Raw genomic sequence first — 15,898 nt, 5'->3', positions numbered from 1 at the left:
GTGCTTATCCATTATCTAATAACTTTTTGAAATTATCGATGCTCCCCACTGAAACCACTGCCTGTGGAAGAGAATTCCACATCCTTACCACTCTTATGCCTCGTACACATGATTGGACTTTCCGACAACAAAACCGTGGATTTTTGTTCGTAGGGTGTTGGCTCCAACTTGTCTTGCATACACACGGTCACACAAATGTTGGCCAACAATTACGAATGTAATGACATACACCACGTACGACGGCTGATAAAAAGGAAGTTCACTAGCCAGTGCGCCATCCTTTGGGCTCCTTCTGCTAATCTCGTGTTTATCTTGTGTTAGTAGAAGTTTGGTGAGAGATGATTTGCGCTTTTTAGCCTCGTGCTTTTCAGTTTATTTCTGCTTTTCAGTTTGTGCTTGTCGGTTCGTATCTGTTCTTCAGTGCATGCTTGTCAGTTCGTTCCTGTCTTTCAGTGCATTGTATTTATAGTTCACTTCTGATTTTCCGTGCGTTCTTGTCTGCTCGTTCTGATTTTCAGTGCACTCTGTCAGTTCATTCTGAGCAGCCGTTCGTTTATTAGCCATGTTGCGGTCACGTACTCGTTGTAGAGTTCGTGCTGTTGTTAGGCTTGTTGTTGGAGTTATTGCTTTGACCCAAGTCCAGTCCATGAACAGGGGATGGAAGAGTTCTTGGACCAAGAATTGGTTGCTTAATCATGACCAATTCTGTCATATGCCTTTGTTGCGGGAGCTCCAGGAGAATAATCCTGATGATTTCAGGAATTATCTCCGGATGACGGCCCCGTCTTTCACCGTCTCTTGGCTTTGCTGACCCCTTATATTATGAAGCAGGATACCTGCATGCGGCAAGCCATCACTCCCGAGCAAAGGCTCCTCGCCACTTTGCGGTACTTGGTGACGGGGAGAAGTCTCCAGGACCTGAAGTTCACGACTGGGATCTCCCCAGGCTCTGGGAATCACTATTCTAGAGACCTGTTCTGCCATCATTCAGGTCCTGCAGAAGGACTATATTAAGGTAAGTTTTATCCTTTAACATCACATTCTATGTATTTAATGTCTGCTAATGTATTGCATTTATTTCATCATTCCATAATTACAATGATTGTAATATGCTGTGAATGTCCTCTTTGTCCTCATGCATGCTGTATGCATATACTGCTCCTTTTTTGTCCTTCATGCATATTTATCTTCACTAACCTCCCCAGCATGCTATCCTGGGCCCATACACACCTAGCCTAGTCATTTTTTTTTAAATCAAAAAAATCGTTTATTGAGCCACCAGATACAGAATACATATCATGCAACAAAGCATTAAAAATGACACAGTATAAATTATAACATCAGAATCAAAAATGTCATCTTGTCCAAGTGTGCATTGTGCAAATAGAAATTATTACAACAGTGGCATCAAATAGATTATTGCAATAATATAGAGAAAAACTGTGTTGTGCGAGAGAATCAAAATTCTTCAACCCAACACAACAACCAGACGACCAACTGGCCATCTAACCAAAAACCCTGCTCCTGGTCTGCTCGAATAGGAGCATATTCATTGAGGCCAAATATGACTACACCTACTATCACACCTGTTAATCAGTGCTCTCTAAACCTGTAGTAATCTATGCATAATTAATTGCGGGGGTGCCAATCCAGGGGAGTCCAGCCAGGGTTGCCATATGGAATTAAATTTCCGAGATGCATTTCTATGCTGATATGTTAAATGTTCCCTGACAAGGATATAGTTTACCTGTTCTATCCATTGTTTTTTGGTTGGAACATTTAAGGATAGCCAAAATCTGGCCACCATCTTACGAGCCAGATATAGCAATCTTGTCACTGCTACATTAATAGGGGGGTATATTTCTTCATCTACTGCTCCCAAGATGCATATCAGGGGGTGCAGAGGGACCCTAATTTGGAATACAGAGGAAATTACCTCGGTAACATCACCCCAGTAACTAAGCAGCTTGGGGCAACGCCAAATCAGGTGGATCAATGACCCCTCCTCTCCACAACGTTTAGGATATAGGGAAGAGTCTCTTCTACTCCAACGATGTAATTGTATTGGTGTGCGGTAAGCCCTATGTAGTAGGAATAAATGTGAAAATCTATGTGATTGTGAAACTGAAGTAACCGGCCCTGCCTGAAGGCATATGTCCCATATGTCATCACTCACTTCCCCCAGGTCCGCCACCCAGCCCCGTCTACTTGGCAGAGTTGTAGTGTCTTGTAAGGCTAACAGCAAGTTCGAGTAAATATGAGATATTAGGCCCTTTTTTTCCTGTCCAAAGAAAATATAATTTATTAGGGGGTGGGTGGCAAGTGAGAGAACAAGTGTCTGGCCCTGAGCCTGAAGAGCATGCCGTATCTGAAAGTACCGGTAAAATTGATGTCTAGGGAGATTGAATTCTGACTGCAGCTCCATAAAAGATTTTAATATGTTCTGGTTAAATAATTGAGATATATTAAGAATTCCGGCGTTCTTCCAGAGTTGGAAGCCATCTAACTTATATACTTCTGTTAAATTCGGATTATCCCATAGAGGAGTTTCTGCTAAAAAACACAGAATTTTCAGACTAGATTTGACCGTAGGCCATAGTTTTTTCAGAAGAATGACAGTGGGCACTGTTTGTGGCAGATGTGGTAATCCCGCCTCCAAATTCACCATAACTGATGAATTTAGTGTTCCAGTTCGCAGCATGCTTTCGACTGGGTCAGAATCACCCAACAACCCCAAACCGCTTAATTGTTGTAATTGGGAAGCATGGAAATATAGTTTAGGGTTATGGACTGCAGCTCCTCCCTGATCTTTACCATACTGCAAAGTGGAAAGACTTATTCTAGCTATTTTTTTCCTCCATATTAGGGATCTAAACAATGTTTCGATACGAACCATCTGTGGGGTATCCATTGCGGAGAATTGTGCATGATGTATAATAGTTGGGGTCCCCAGACCATCTTAATTAGATTTATTCTACCAATTACTGATAATAGGAGTTTACACCAAGTATTACATGTCATTTGAAGTCTTTTAAAAAGGGGCAATAGGTTATCCTCTAAACCTAGTCATTTAACAATGTATTTTGTCAGCTCCATTGTAGTGCTTACCCTAAACACCCCCTAAAATGTGTCCAAATGTTTTATTGTTGTCCTTAAATTCAGGCAGAGTGCAAGAGGCTTTTTTTGGGGGGCCCAAACTCATTTGGAACCCTCCCCCCCAACTGCTAAGTCAACAATACTCTATCTGCTGACTTTGCTAAACCCATACACACTATACCTACCTCTTTTGTGTTCATATTTATGGATGAATTCACCAACGCATGTAGTGCAAGTGCCTGCCTGAATACTTTCAAATGGTACTGTTTAAAGCTTTGTTCTCCTATTATCTTGATAGGTAATTGCAGAATGTAAAAATGCGCTTCAATTTGTACAGTGTGTATTCATATTTTTGGATTATGACACTTCTTACCTGTCCAGTGGGCTGCCAATAGTGCAAGTAAGGAAGGGCTGGCCAAAGTAACGCACATTATGTATGCATTCAGTGCTCAATGAAGTGGAGAGGGTTACCTGTCCAAAACATCTCCCCCCCTCAATTTTTTACAATGGGCCATCAGAGGGGGTGAGGAATCTGATAAGTGAACCTTATACTTTTGTCTTTAAATACTAATTTCAATAACTGTTATACTTATGTGGCCAAGAATGTTTGCGTCTAATCTGCTTGCAATGTTATGTGCAAAAGTAGTAATTTGGATGTAGGGAAGAATGGCCGTATGTCTGATGGAGGAGTGATCAAACAGACGGATCTCCAGAATGGCACCTTTGAGGTTGCCACCTCCAGTGGATAACATGGCGGGCCTCCAGTTTGTTTTTGTGGCGGGTGAGGCCTTTGTGCTGGGGGACCATCTGATGAGGCCGTTCCCCATGAGGACCCTGACCCCGGAGCAGAGGGTTTTTAATTACCAGCTGGCCCGTACCAGAAGAGTGGTCGAGAATGCCTTTGGCATAATGGCCAGCTGGTTCAGGCTTTTCCAAACGGCCATCAACATGGCCGAATACAAACTCAATCACGTTATCTTGAGCTGCTGCATCCTTCATAATTTCTTACGGAAGAATGCAGCCAACTATATGGCCTCAGTTGCGACTAAGGCCGACTCTTCACCGGCACAAACAATGACGGCGCTTGAAAGTGGCCGCCCTGGCTTGCCCCCTCAAAGCGGCCGCGAAGTATGGCAAAACTATGTGGAGTACTTTGTGGGTAGGGGGGCAATTGATTTACCAGAAAATCTGGAAGCTGTTTAAAATAAAAAATGTTTGGAAAACTAAACATATTTCATTTCATTTACTGCTTGTGTTTCTTATCTGCTTCCTAGGTTCTTCAATGGCCTTTTATTTTTGGTTATTTTCTTCAATAGTGCAAATGTAACTTATTTGATACATGAGGTGACAATCTCTTCTTCAGCTAACTATTATGTTATGCTTTGGGTCTGCTACACATACACAATGTTTTTGTTGTTAATGTATGTAATGCATTAATGATACAAATAATCATTCTTTTCAACTCCATGAACTAATTGCTTGGAGTCCCTAAAATGGCCTGATTTTGGCAAATTTTACAGCACAGTGGGGGTTGTTTACTAAAGGCAAATCCACTTTGCACTACAAGTGCACTGAAAGTGCACTTGTAGTGCAAAGTGGATTTGCCTTTAGTAAATACCCCCCATTGTCACTGTAACTACACCAACTTAAAAAAAAACTGGTATTGAGCATTGAAAGAAGAAGCCACACATTGTTGAGTATAAAACATTTACTCCAAGCACATTTACATGTGCGTTATAAAAGGTTTTTTTAACAAACCAACATCTTGGTGCATAACATGTATGTTTGACAGTATATAGCCTTTTTTGTGGATAAACAGGCATGTTTAAAACCAGAACATACACATTCCCAACTCAGGAACTTACAAAGTTCAACTTTGCTAAAGTGAAGGCTATATGAGACATCAAAACTGTGTTAATTTTGCCTTCTGTGTTAATTTTGCCTTCATCAGATAGGGTGATCTCACCCCTGTAAAAGCCAAATTTTGAAGATGCACACAAATTGGGACTCAGAAATTGCATTTCCCTCATGACCCCATGCCTAAAATGTGTGTATTTTCCCTACATCTATTTTGCTAAAGCCACAAACCACACAGAGTGTCAACATGTCCTATCTGCCATCATGGGATATCAATGTACGCGTTTTGTGTGTGCGACACCTTCCTCCAAACTAAAGTAGGTGAGAGGAAGGGGGTGCACCCTAAAACACGTCCATTGATCCCCCATGATGGGAGCTAGCACATGTTGACACACTGGGCCTTATTTCAGAAAGGACAATCCACTTTGCCCTACAAGTGCCCTTTCAAGCCACAGTGTGTCAGCATGTGCTAGCTCCCATCATGGGGGATCAATGGACGTGTTTCGGGGGTGCAACCCCTTCCTCACACCTACTTTAGTTTGGAAGGGGTTGCACACACAAAAATGTGTATATTGATATCCTATTTGTTATAAAACGTACAACAATAACAACAAAATTTTTTTTTTTTTTTTGGTTTAGATTTTGCCTAAAACGTCAATGATGTTAGTCAGTATTGCACACCATGATCTCACTGATGAGTGCTGAAGTGAGTTTCTTCGTCCACAACATCCACATAACCTAAAAATAAAAAACACACCATGTATTATAAATATGCAGGCATCCATCTATTACCTGAAGCTGTGGTCTCAGACACTGACCTGTTGTCGACATAATTTCGACCACTTCCTGAACCTCTGCATCCACATCCTCAGGTTCTGCATCCACATCCCCAGGTTGTGTGCTGAGTTCCCCTTCTTCAAGGGGTGTGGGGTTACCGGTGTCCTCAGATGCCTCAGATGTGCTGATTCTTTTCCCCCTATGTGAATACAAAAATGGTATACTTAGCAGACTAGTTGAGGCTAGAAATAGTAATATGAAACATTGCTTGGAAGTGTCATCCAATCGTCTGTTTTGACAGAGTTCCAAGCTGAAGACGATTTTTTTCCCTTTCAAAAGCAGGAATACTTACCTGTTTTGTGCAAGTTTTACTCAATTTCTCCTTGGATCGTCGTACCCCAAATGTCCTGTGCAGAATTCTCACAACTTCAGTCATGATCTTGGTCTTGCTCACATTTGGGTTTCTGTAGATCCATGGTCCTCTTCAAGATGTCCACCATCTCCACCATCTCTTCAAAGGACATATTTGAGGCCTTATATCTCCTCCTGGATCTGGAACTGCCTTGCTCCGGGTTTTCCTTGTCATTGCTGATAACAGCACACGCCTGCTGTGTCTCCGCCATGTGCTCTCCCATTGCCCCGAAAGAGAAGAGGTGGGGAATACACTAGAAAGAAGGACAGGGGCGGAGTTTGATGCATGCACAGTGTATATAAAGCATAACACGCAGGCGACGTACGTACAATCTGTGAGTGGAGAACGGAGGATTGTTAGTGACGATCGTTCAAACTAAGGTACAATTGTAACTTGGGGCATCAGTAGTTAGTGGCCTATACTGCTTATAGTTTGAGGCCTATATTGGGACAAGATTAGGAGAGTTTAGCCTGACATTAGGGTTTGTCTTGTGTTGTGTCTTGCAGATAAAATGGTGGATAAATTCACAGCCCCTGACTTCCTGCCCAACTTCATAGACAAGTACAGGGAGCTGCCATGTCTCTGGCAAGTCCGATGCAGGGACTATTCGAACAAGCAAAAGAGGAAGGCAGTGCTGGATAAACTGTTGGAATTGGTGAAGCCTGTGTATCCCACGGAAGACATCAACTATTTGAAGGCCAAAATTGGTAGCCCGAGGAGCACATATAATAGGGAGCACAAGAAGGTCCAGGATTCCCTGAGATCCGGACAAGCAGCAGAAGACGTAGATGTCCCCAGGCCGTGGTAGTACGACAGCCTGCGTTTTTTTCTGACCAGACGGAACCCAGGCCATCGCTTTCAATACTTCCTTCCACATCAGCTGAGGCTCCTGAGGTCCAACCTGGGCCTGCCACCCAGGAAGAAGATGTGGAGGAGCACAGCTTGACCCAGGTATAGCATTACTGAAGATATTTCTTGTCAAAAATTGAATGATGTTAACTAGATGATATTGATTACTAATTTCTGCTTTAACAAAGTGGTTTAGTGTCAATAGACAGTAGTAGCCAAAAATGATTGGGACAAGAATGAAAAATGCTGGGGTCAGAATGATAGTCTTTTCTATTTGTTAACATTAAATTTGCAACAGTCGTGAGCTCAGAATTGTGTGTGACTGATGACCAAAAACCTAAAACTATGTACCATTTTCATACACAAGAAAGTCTCAGCCAGGAGGAGGCCATGGCAAGCAGCCTGATGAAATCCCAGGTTCCTCCCCCCGCCCTCCAACCAAAAGGACCAGGAAGGCAAGGAACCTGGAGGAGTTTGTGGCTGCTTTCCTAAAACAATTACCACGACCCCTGGTGTACACGAGGCATTTGGATGTGTCACTGCCAGAAAACTATAAAAGATGGAGGAGGGCCAACGCACGATATGTGAAGAAATTATTCTGAAGGTCCTAAACAAGGGGACAAAGGACTAACTCACACCTCAAACCCACCTGTGTGAGTTTGACCATGCTCCTCCACCACCTCCAGCAACACCACCAACACCACAGCCACCCCACCCACCACAGCAGCATGGAAGTAAACGTGGAAGGAAGTGCTGAGAGTGATGGCCTTGGTTTGGTGTGGTCTGGGAAAAAACGCAGGCTGTGGTAAGACCACAGCCTCGGGACATATATGTCATCTGCTGCTGCTTCCGATCTCTCGGAGTCCTGGACTGTATTGTGCTCCCTATTAAATGGACTCCTCAGGTTACCAATTTTGACAGTCAAATAATTGATGTCTGCCCTGGGGTACAAAGGCTTCACCAATTCCAACTGTTTCTCCAGCGTTGCCTTCCTCTTTATTTTGTTATGACCTTGTTCTCCCTATTGAATTAAAATTTTTGGTTTTGCCAAATAATTGGATACGTGTTTTACTTAAAAAAGGACAGTTTGTTTGTGAGTAGGCAGGTACATTCAAAAATACAATGTTAAATTAGCAAGGGACACCAACATAATTGTATCTTTGAGGTTAAAAAATACAAGATAATAATGGTGTTGTGGTAACTTGACACACAAAACAAAATTTAAAAATTATTATGGAGATCACTAGAAAAAAAATTATTCTGGAGATCACAACAAAAAAATAAATTTGGAGATCACTAGAAAAAAAGAAAATAAAAAAGATTATTCTGGAGATCACGAGAGAAAAAACAACCAAAAAAATATTATTCAAGAGATCACTAGAAATAATAAAAAATACTTTTGTCAGAACTCTGTGAATATCAGCAGCGAAGCAACTTCATTATTATAGCATTATAAAGAAGAAGAGAATGTGCTGCATTGAGAGATTTCATCATTTGCCACGTGACAAATCTCGATATCTCCATTACGAATGCTAGTTTTACAAGACCGAGCGCTTTCGGCTCGTACTTGATTCCGAGCATGCGTGAACTTTTGTGCGACGGACGATCGGAAAGTCCAACAACAAAGTTTTGTTGGCGGAAAATTTGAGAACCTGCTAGCCAACATTTGTTGGTGGAAAGTCTGACAGCAAATGTTCGATGGAGCAAACACACAGTCGGACTTTCAGCCAACAAGCTCACATCCAACATTTCCCGTCAGAAAATCCAATCGTGTGTACGCGGCATTACAGTAAAGAACCCTCTACTCAGTTTAAGGTTAAACTACTTTTTTTCTAATTTTAGTGAATGGCCACGTGTCTTATTAAGTTCCCTTTCAAGGAAAAGTTTTATCCCTATTGTGGGGTCATCAGTACGGTATTTGTACATTGAAATCATATCTCCTCTCAAGCGTCTCCTCTCCAGAGAGAATAAATTCAGTGCTTGTAACCTTTCCATAAAAATAATGTCCTCCAGTCCCTTTATTAGTTTTGTTGCCCTTCTCTGGACTATCTCCAGTTCCGGCACATCCTTCCTGAGAACTGGTACCCAGAACTGGACGGCATACTCCAGGAATGGCCGGACCAGAGTTTTGTAGAGTGGGAGAATTATCATTTTATCTCTGGAGTTAATCTCTTTTTAATGCATGTCAATATTTTGTTTGCTTTGCTTGCAGCAGCTTGCCATTGCATGCCATTGCTGAGCCTGTCATTTACTAGGACCCCCAGGTCCTTTTCCGTCCTAGATTCCCCCAGAGGTTCTTCCCCCAGTGAGTAGATTGCATACATATTTTTTCCACCCAAATGCATTATTTTACATTTTTCTACATTAAACCTCATTTGCCATGTAGTTGCCCACCCCATTAATTTGTTCAGATCTTCTTGCAAGATTTCCACATCCTGCGGAGAAGTTATTGCCCTGCTTAGCTTAGTATCATCCGCAAATACAGAGATTGAGCTGTTTATCCCATCCTCCGGGTCGTTTATGAATAAATTAAATAGGATTGGTCCCAGGACAAAACCCTGGGGGACCCCACTTTCGACCCGGACCATTCTGAGTACTCCCCATTTATCACTACCCTCTAAACTTGCCCCTGTAGCCAGTTTTCAATTTAGGTACCCACCCTATGGTCCATGCCAACGGACCTTACTTTGTACAGTAAACATTTTTGGGAAACTGTATCAAATGCTTTTGCAAAATCCAGATACACCACATCTACGGGCCTTCCTTTATCTAGATGGCAGCTCACCTCCAGTCCTCAAAGAAGGTTAATAGATTGGTTTGGCAAGAACGATTCTTCATGAATCCATGCTGATTACTGTTAATGATACTGTTGTCATTACTAAAATCTTGTATATCGTTCCCTATCATCCCCTCCAAGAGCTTGCATACACTTGATGTTAGGCTAATTGGTCTATAATTCCCAGGGATGTATCTTGGCCCTTTTTTAAATATTGGTGCTACATTGGCTTTTCTCCAATCAGTTGGTACCATTCCAGTCAGTAGACTGTTCGTAAAAATTAAGAACAATGGTCTTGCAATTACTTGACTGAGTTCCTTAAGGACCCTCGGGTTCAAGCCATCTTGTCCTGGTTACTTATTAATGTTAAGTTTTCAAGCCTATTTCTAATTCTGTTCTCTGTTAGCCAAGAGACGAACAAATACTTGGGGGGCACACCCTAAAAAATGCATTAAAGATGGTGCAGCCATAAGACCATACAAACAGAACAAAATAATACAGAATGATATTTAACTCTTCCCACGGCAAAGCAATTTAAAACACCTGAACATTTTCAAAAATATGGGCATTTATTCACACCATATGGCTACATGGTGCTTAAGCCCACTTACTGCGTCAAAGTACCCCATTGTCAGTGGGTCCTACGCTATCCATAGAATGGAAGATCCTGCTTCTCTGAACCATGGGAGAAATACACTCCACTATATGGGAGAAATAAAGGACTCCTTCTATATCACAGGTGGACACAAATAAAAGGTAATGAGCTGGGGGGGGGGGGTTGGTTTGCTCCAACCCAAGGGATCTGGAAAGGATCCGTACAATAGACAAACAAATACTTGGGGGGGCACACTCTAAAAACTGCATTACGGATGGTGCAACCATAAGACCATACAAGCAGAACAAAATATTACAGTGCACACGTACAAAAATGACATTTAACTCCTGCAAGGCTATTTAAAACACCTGAACATTTTCAAAAATATGGGGATTTGGTCACACCATATGGCTACATGGTGCTTAAGCCCATTTACTGCGTCAAAGTACCCCATTATCAGTGAATCCTACGCTATTCAAAGAATGAAAGATCCTGTTTTCTCTGAACCATGGGTAGAAATACACTCCTCTATATGGGAGAAATAAAGTGTTTGCAGGAAATAACCTTTAATTTATTAGTCAAGTCCATCTAAATCTGCTAGTGTAGCAATAACTCTCAGCGGAGCTGCTGGTTTAAACGGGCTTGTTACCTTCACTCTCCTTCCCTCTGTTTCACCGGCACCGGGTCTAGGGTTCCGTTGAGTTTACCTCCGGACGATACAAGCATCAACACTTGAGTACGTTTTCAATGCTTTATTGAACAATTAACGAAGGAATTAGCAGGAAAGAGGCAGAAGGGAAACTGCAGGGAAAGCTCAAATACCTTTCTGTAGGATTCTTGACAAATGTCCTTTAGAGTTGAATATTACAGTAGAATGCGCTCCCCTCATGGGACACACTCTTTACTTGCCTGGATAGGCCTCTCTCACTTGCCTAGCAGCCAGTATGTAGCACGAACAAAAGTCTCTTCCACAGACTTGCTTGGGATGAACCCGTACGATCCTCTGCCACAGGATGTATTGGTTTTGTGGTGAATGTCAGTCACAGTGCTTGAACCTTTAAGCCAAACCCGGCAACACTATGCTGTAAAGTTATTTTAGGATACGTCCTCCAACCGAGTCACCAGGCCCCTCTCTAGACCAGCACTCTGCATGATCCTTCCATGACAGGTCCTCCCCTGGGATCTTCTCGGTTGTCCAGCTTCTTCACTCTAGATAGACAGCTCAGGACCATTTCTCGGCCGCTGTGGTAGGCCCCAGACAAGCCTCTGGGCCCACCCATGCGCCGCAGTGACGTGGGCCTCCGGAACGGAGGACCACGAGATAGCACTCTAACGCATACCTGTCGGCCAGGAGGGCCAGCAGGTGGCTGTAAAACGAACCCCAAAATATGGCATCTGTCCCATAAATACCCTCTCCCAGAATGCAACTCGGAGGACCACCTCCACCGAGTTGTCTCCGGGACAGAGGAGCACCCATACGCTTTGACACGTTGCCTTTCCAACACTAGCCAGTGGTAACAGCGACACCCACCTGCTCAGTATGGAAACACACTCAACATCAGCCAAGCTGGAACAGAGGCAAATCTAACTTCTCTAACGAACAAGTTACTAAATTTACCTATCAGATGGTAGATCGCAAATCTACCAGTGCTACACTAGTATATGTCAAACTACCCTTTCCTATGATTGGCAAAAGCTGCTGTCCAAGGGTGTCTCCATTGCTCCTCAAGCACCCTAGGACAGAAAGGGTGTTACTGGAGGGCTTGCCAGATGAAAAAAAGAAAGAAAATTAAGCTTAAAAAAGATTTTAAAAAGGCAACCACCACATTTAAGGATTGGTAAACTGCAATATATAATATGATTTTTTAGTTTTGTTTTAATACTGTTTGGAATAGATCTGAACTGATTTTGTTTTGAACAACTCTATTGTGGACAGTTTTTTCACTTTACATGCATTGAAATGCAGTTATAAGGTGACCTGTAGGTAAATTTAGGCAAAACATAGGGCAAAAGATATCTCAATGCTGTCTTAGCCAAAACCTAGGCTGAACACTTGCTGTATCTAAAATGGTCAGCTGACCTATTTTTGACATTACACTTTAGAGAGACACAGCTTACTATTCCCTTGCATGAGTCACTGAGAATACTCTGGTTTGAGTAGAATGACCTTCCCTCTTCTGATTTGCAAACAACTAAATTGTTAAAGAGTCTGGCTGGCTTGGCACTAACATTTAACAGCTCATTCAGGCAACATGTGATTGTACAGCTTTACCAAAAGAATCTTCAGAAAGCAGGGACATCCGGCAGATGAATATTCCAGTTTAAGAATATTTAATATCCTAAATATCTACAAGAACTGGGCAGCAAGATGACAGCACATATGACTAACATGCCGAGAACATGATTTTGTTGTGCATGTTAACAGCAAAAATAAATTTCCAGGCTGCCGTCCAACAAACCCCTTCTCAGTTTTACTGCATCCCAACTCCAGCCAATTTTTTTTTTTTGCTTTAACCAGAATTGGTAAACATCAGAACTTCTGTACATCATTGACACCAAATTAGTGGGAGTGGTGGTCACCAAAACACAATAAGCAATACAAACCTAACATGTTCTAACTTCTGCCTACAATTTTAAATAATTATACTTTATTGATGTCTCTGTGCCCATCACGGTAATAAAAACACTTAAACATTTGGAAAAATTACAATTTTTTTTATAAGCAAAAGTTGAATGTGATTTTGGTATCAGTATTATTGATCTTGAATATTCAAAAACAGGAATCCGCAGAGGAAGAAGCCAAGTTTACGAGACCTTTATTTAGCCCATAGTATGTTGTCTTCCTGTCAGGAAGCTTACATCAGACATATGTTATCTGATGATTTTGAAAATAATGATAATGACCCAAGGAACAAGCTCAGCAGCTGCAAGTCTGTTGTGTTTTTAATTCGTTGTTTTTGAAATGTTCACTCCACACCTACTGAACATGGGGAGAACATTCAGTACTGGTTTTGAAAAACTTTAGCTTTTGAAACCATCAAATATCCACGCTATCACATCTCCATTATTGTAGCCACACTTTTCATGGGAAAGGAAAGGAGGTTTTACAACATCTTTTATGTGTCCTATTTTCCAAACAATAGTTACTGAAGTCCATTGGAGCACAGATTGTAACTAAAAAAAGCAAAGAAAAATTTCAGTAACCTAAATTACCAATCAGAACGAATGTTATACTTATTTTATTTCAATAAATTGTCTAGTTGGTCGTTATGGGTTACAAGATGATGATTATCATCATTGTTCTTTGCGCTGCTTTACTGAGGAAGCCCACTATCAATTTTATACCAAATGAGCACTAGGTTTATCAAACAATCAACAATAAAATATTTACAAAAATGTGAGGAGTGTACTCACTTTTGTGAGATAGTGTGTGTGTGTATGTGTGTATATATATATATATATATATATATATATATATATATATATATACACACATATATATATATATATATATATATATATATATATACATATATATAACACATATATATATATATACTCAGGTGGAGCGCACGCGTCATTTCCTACGTCGCGTAAGCCACGTCCTGATGCGTTTCGTCATATCCTGACTTCAACAGAGGGCCTCTGTTGAAGTCAGGATATGACGAAACGCGTCAGGGCGTGGCTTACGCGACGTAGGAAGTGACGTGTGCGCTCCACCTGAGTCAACTGCACAACCAGGAAGTATCCAACATCTCCTGTGTAGCGGCGCTGACATCTCTCGGTGAAGTTTGCACACTTACACTACCTGCCTGTCTGATTGATTGCTCTCTTTTATGCTTACTTGATGTACGTATTTTATTGAAGGGGGGTTGCTGTCTTTTTGTGTGGAAGGGCTTTCTGTCAATAAACGGGATTACACTATGTGCACTTTTCTCTCCGTTCCTTGATTTAATATGAGCCCTGAAAATCTGTGACCCTGCATGAAGTGATGTTGACAACTGCTGGCAAAGAGTGATTATTCTGAATGCTTTATTACACCCCATTTCTGGTGAGTTTAACCCCCTAGGGGGAGAGTGTTTTGCACCGGGTGGAGTTCGTAGTGATCGGTGGAAGGTGCATGCGGAGGATTGATTTCATGATCACCTGATTTTTTATGTTTTGAACTACACCCTGAACTTTACATCACTACCCTATATAAGGGACTTTCTCCTAAGGGACTTTTCTGTTATATGATTTTCCTTTGCATGTGTTGTTGGCCACATATTTCAATTGCTCAACATTAGCGCTGTCTAGTGCGATGATTTAGTCCTATTTTGGATTACTTTATAACACAGTTTTTTACTTTGACGTATTTGATTTGAGACAGCTGCTTTGCACTTTCTTTCAGGTCTCCTCTCTGCTTAACAGGCAAAGTGGAGTTTAATTTCATTTATGTGTATATGAATGATATTATAGTCGCATATCGATGTTTATTCACATGTATGCATTTTTGAATGTTCAATAAGATTTTTATATATATCTTTATTTATATCTACATTTTTGGATCAGTATAGTGACCTGGCGCTGAGTAGTGTTTCTGCAGGTCTGGTGAAACACTTCTATTTTTGCATTTCATTGGATTAACCGTTTGGACACACTGCAGCCCAAAGGGTTAAATACTGATTTTGACCTGTATTTGTTCCTTTAGAAAGAAAGTGTATACAGGTGATTATATATATAATCAGATATGACATGTAAAGATTATTCCATTTAGTATAAATAAGTTTGCATTACAGTGATGAACGAGGTCATATGAATTGGATGATGATTCTTTCTTTTTTCTTGTAGATGTGTTGATGATTTATTTCTATCAATTTTTGTTTTTGTTCTCGTTTAGTGAGAAATCAAGTACACCTGTGACCGATAAGTCGTTCCAACCACTTGAAATAATTAATTGAATAATTGGGAATATGTTGTTAGATGTGGACTAATTGATTCCAGCTTAGCTCAATGTTATAATTAATGATTGATGTGATGTGTGTTACCAGTTGCAGACATATGATTGTGAGAAAGGGGGTTATCTGTTGAAGCCCGAAACGTCGCCGCCAGCTGCATCTGGTGCTTTTTTGATATGTTGAATTGATGTAATTTATTCTTCGGAAATAAATTTTCTTGTGTAGCAATCCTTGCCGTTTGTTGCTATATATATATATAGATATATATAGATATATATCTATATATATATATATATATATATATAGATATATATCTATATATATCTATATATACACACACAGTATCTCACAAAAGTGAGTACACTCCTCACATTTTTGTAAATATTTTATTATATCTTTTCAAGTGACAACACTGAAGAAGTGGCACTTTGCTACAATGTAAAGTATGAGTGTACAGCTTGTGTAAGTGTAAATTTTCTTTCCCTTTAAAATAACTTAACACACCCATAAATGTTTAAATCGCTGGCAACAAAAGTGAGTACACCCCTAATTCAAAATGTCCAAATTGGGCCCAAAGTGTCAATATTTTGTGTGGCCAC

The sequence above is a fragment of the Aquarana catesbeiana genome, linkage group LG04 (assembly GCF_042186555.1).
Source record: "Aquarana catesbeiana isolate 2022-GZ linkage group LG04, ASM4218655v1, whole genome shotgun sequence".
Taxonomy (NCBI): domain Eukaryota; kingdom Metazoa; phylum Chordata; class Amphibia; order Anura; family Ranidae; genus Aquarana; species Aquarana catesbeiana.
Note: the sequence above shows the minus strand (reverse complement) of the source record.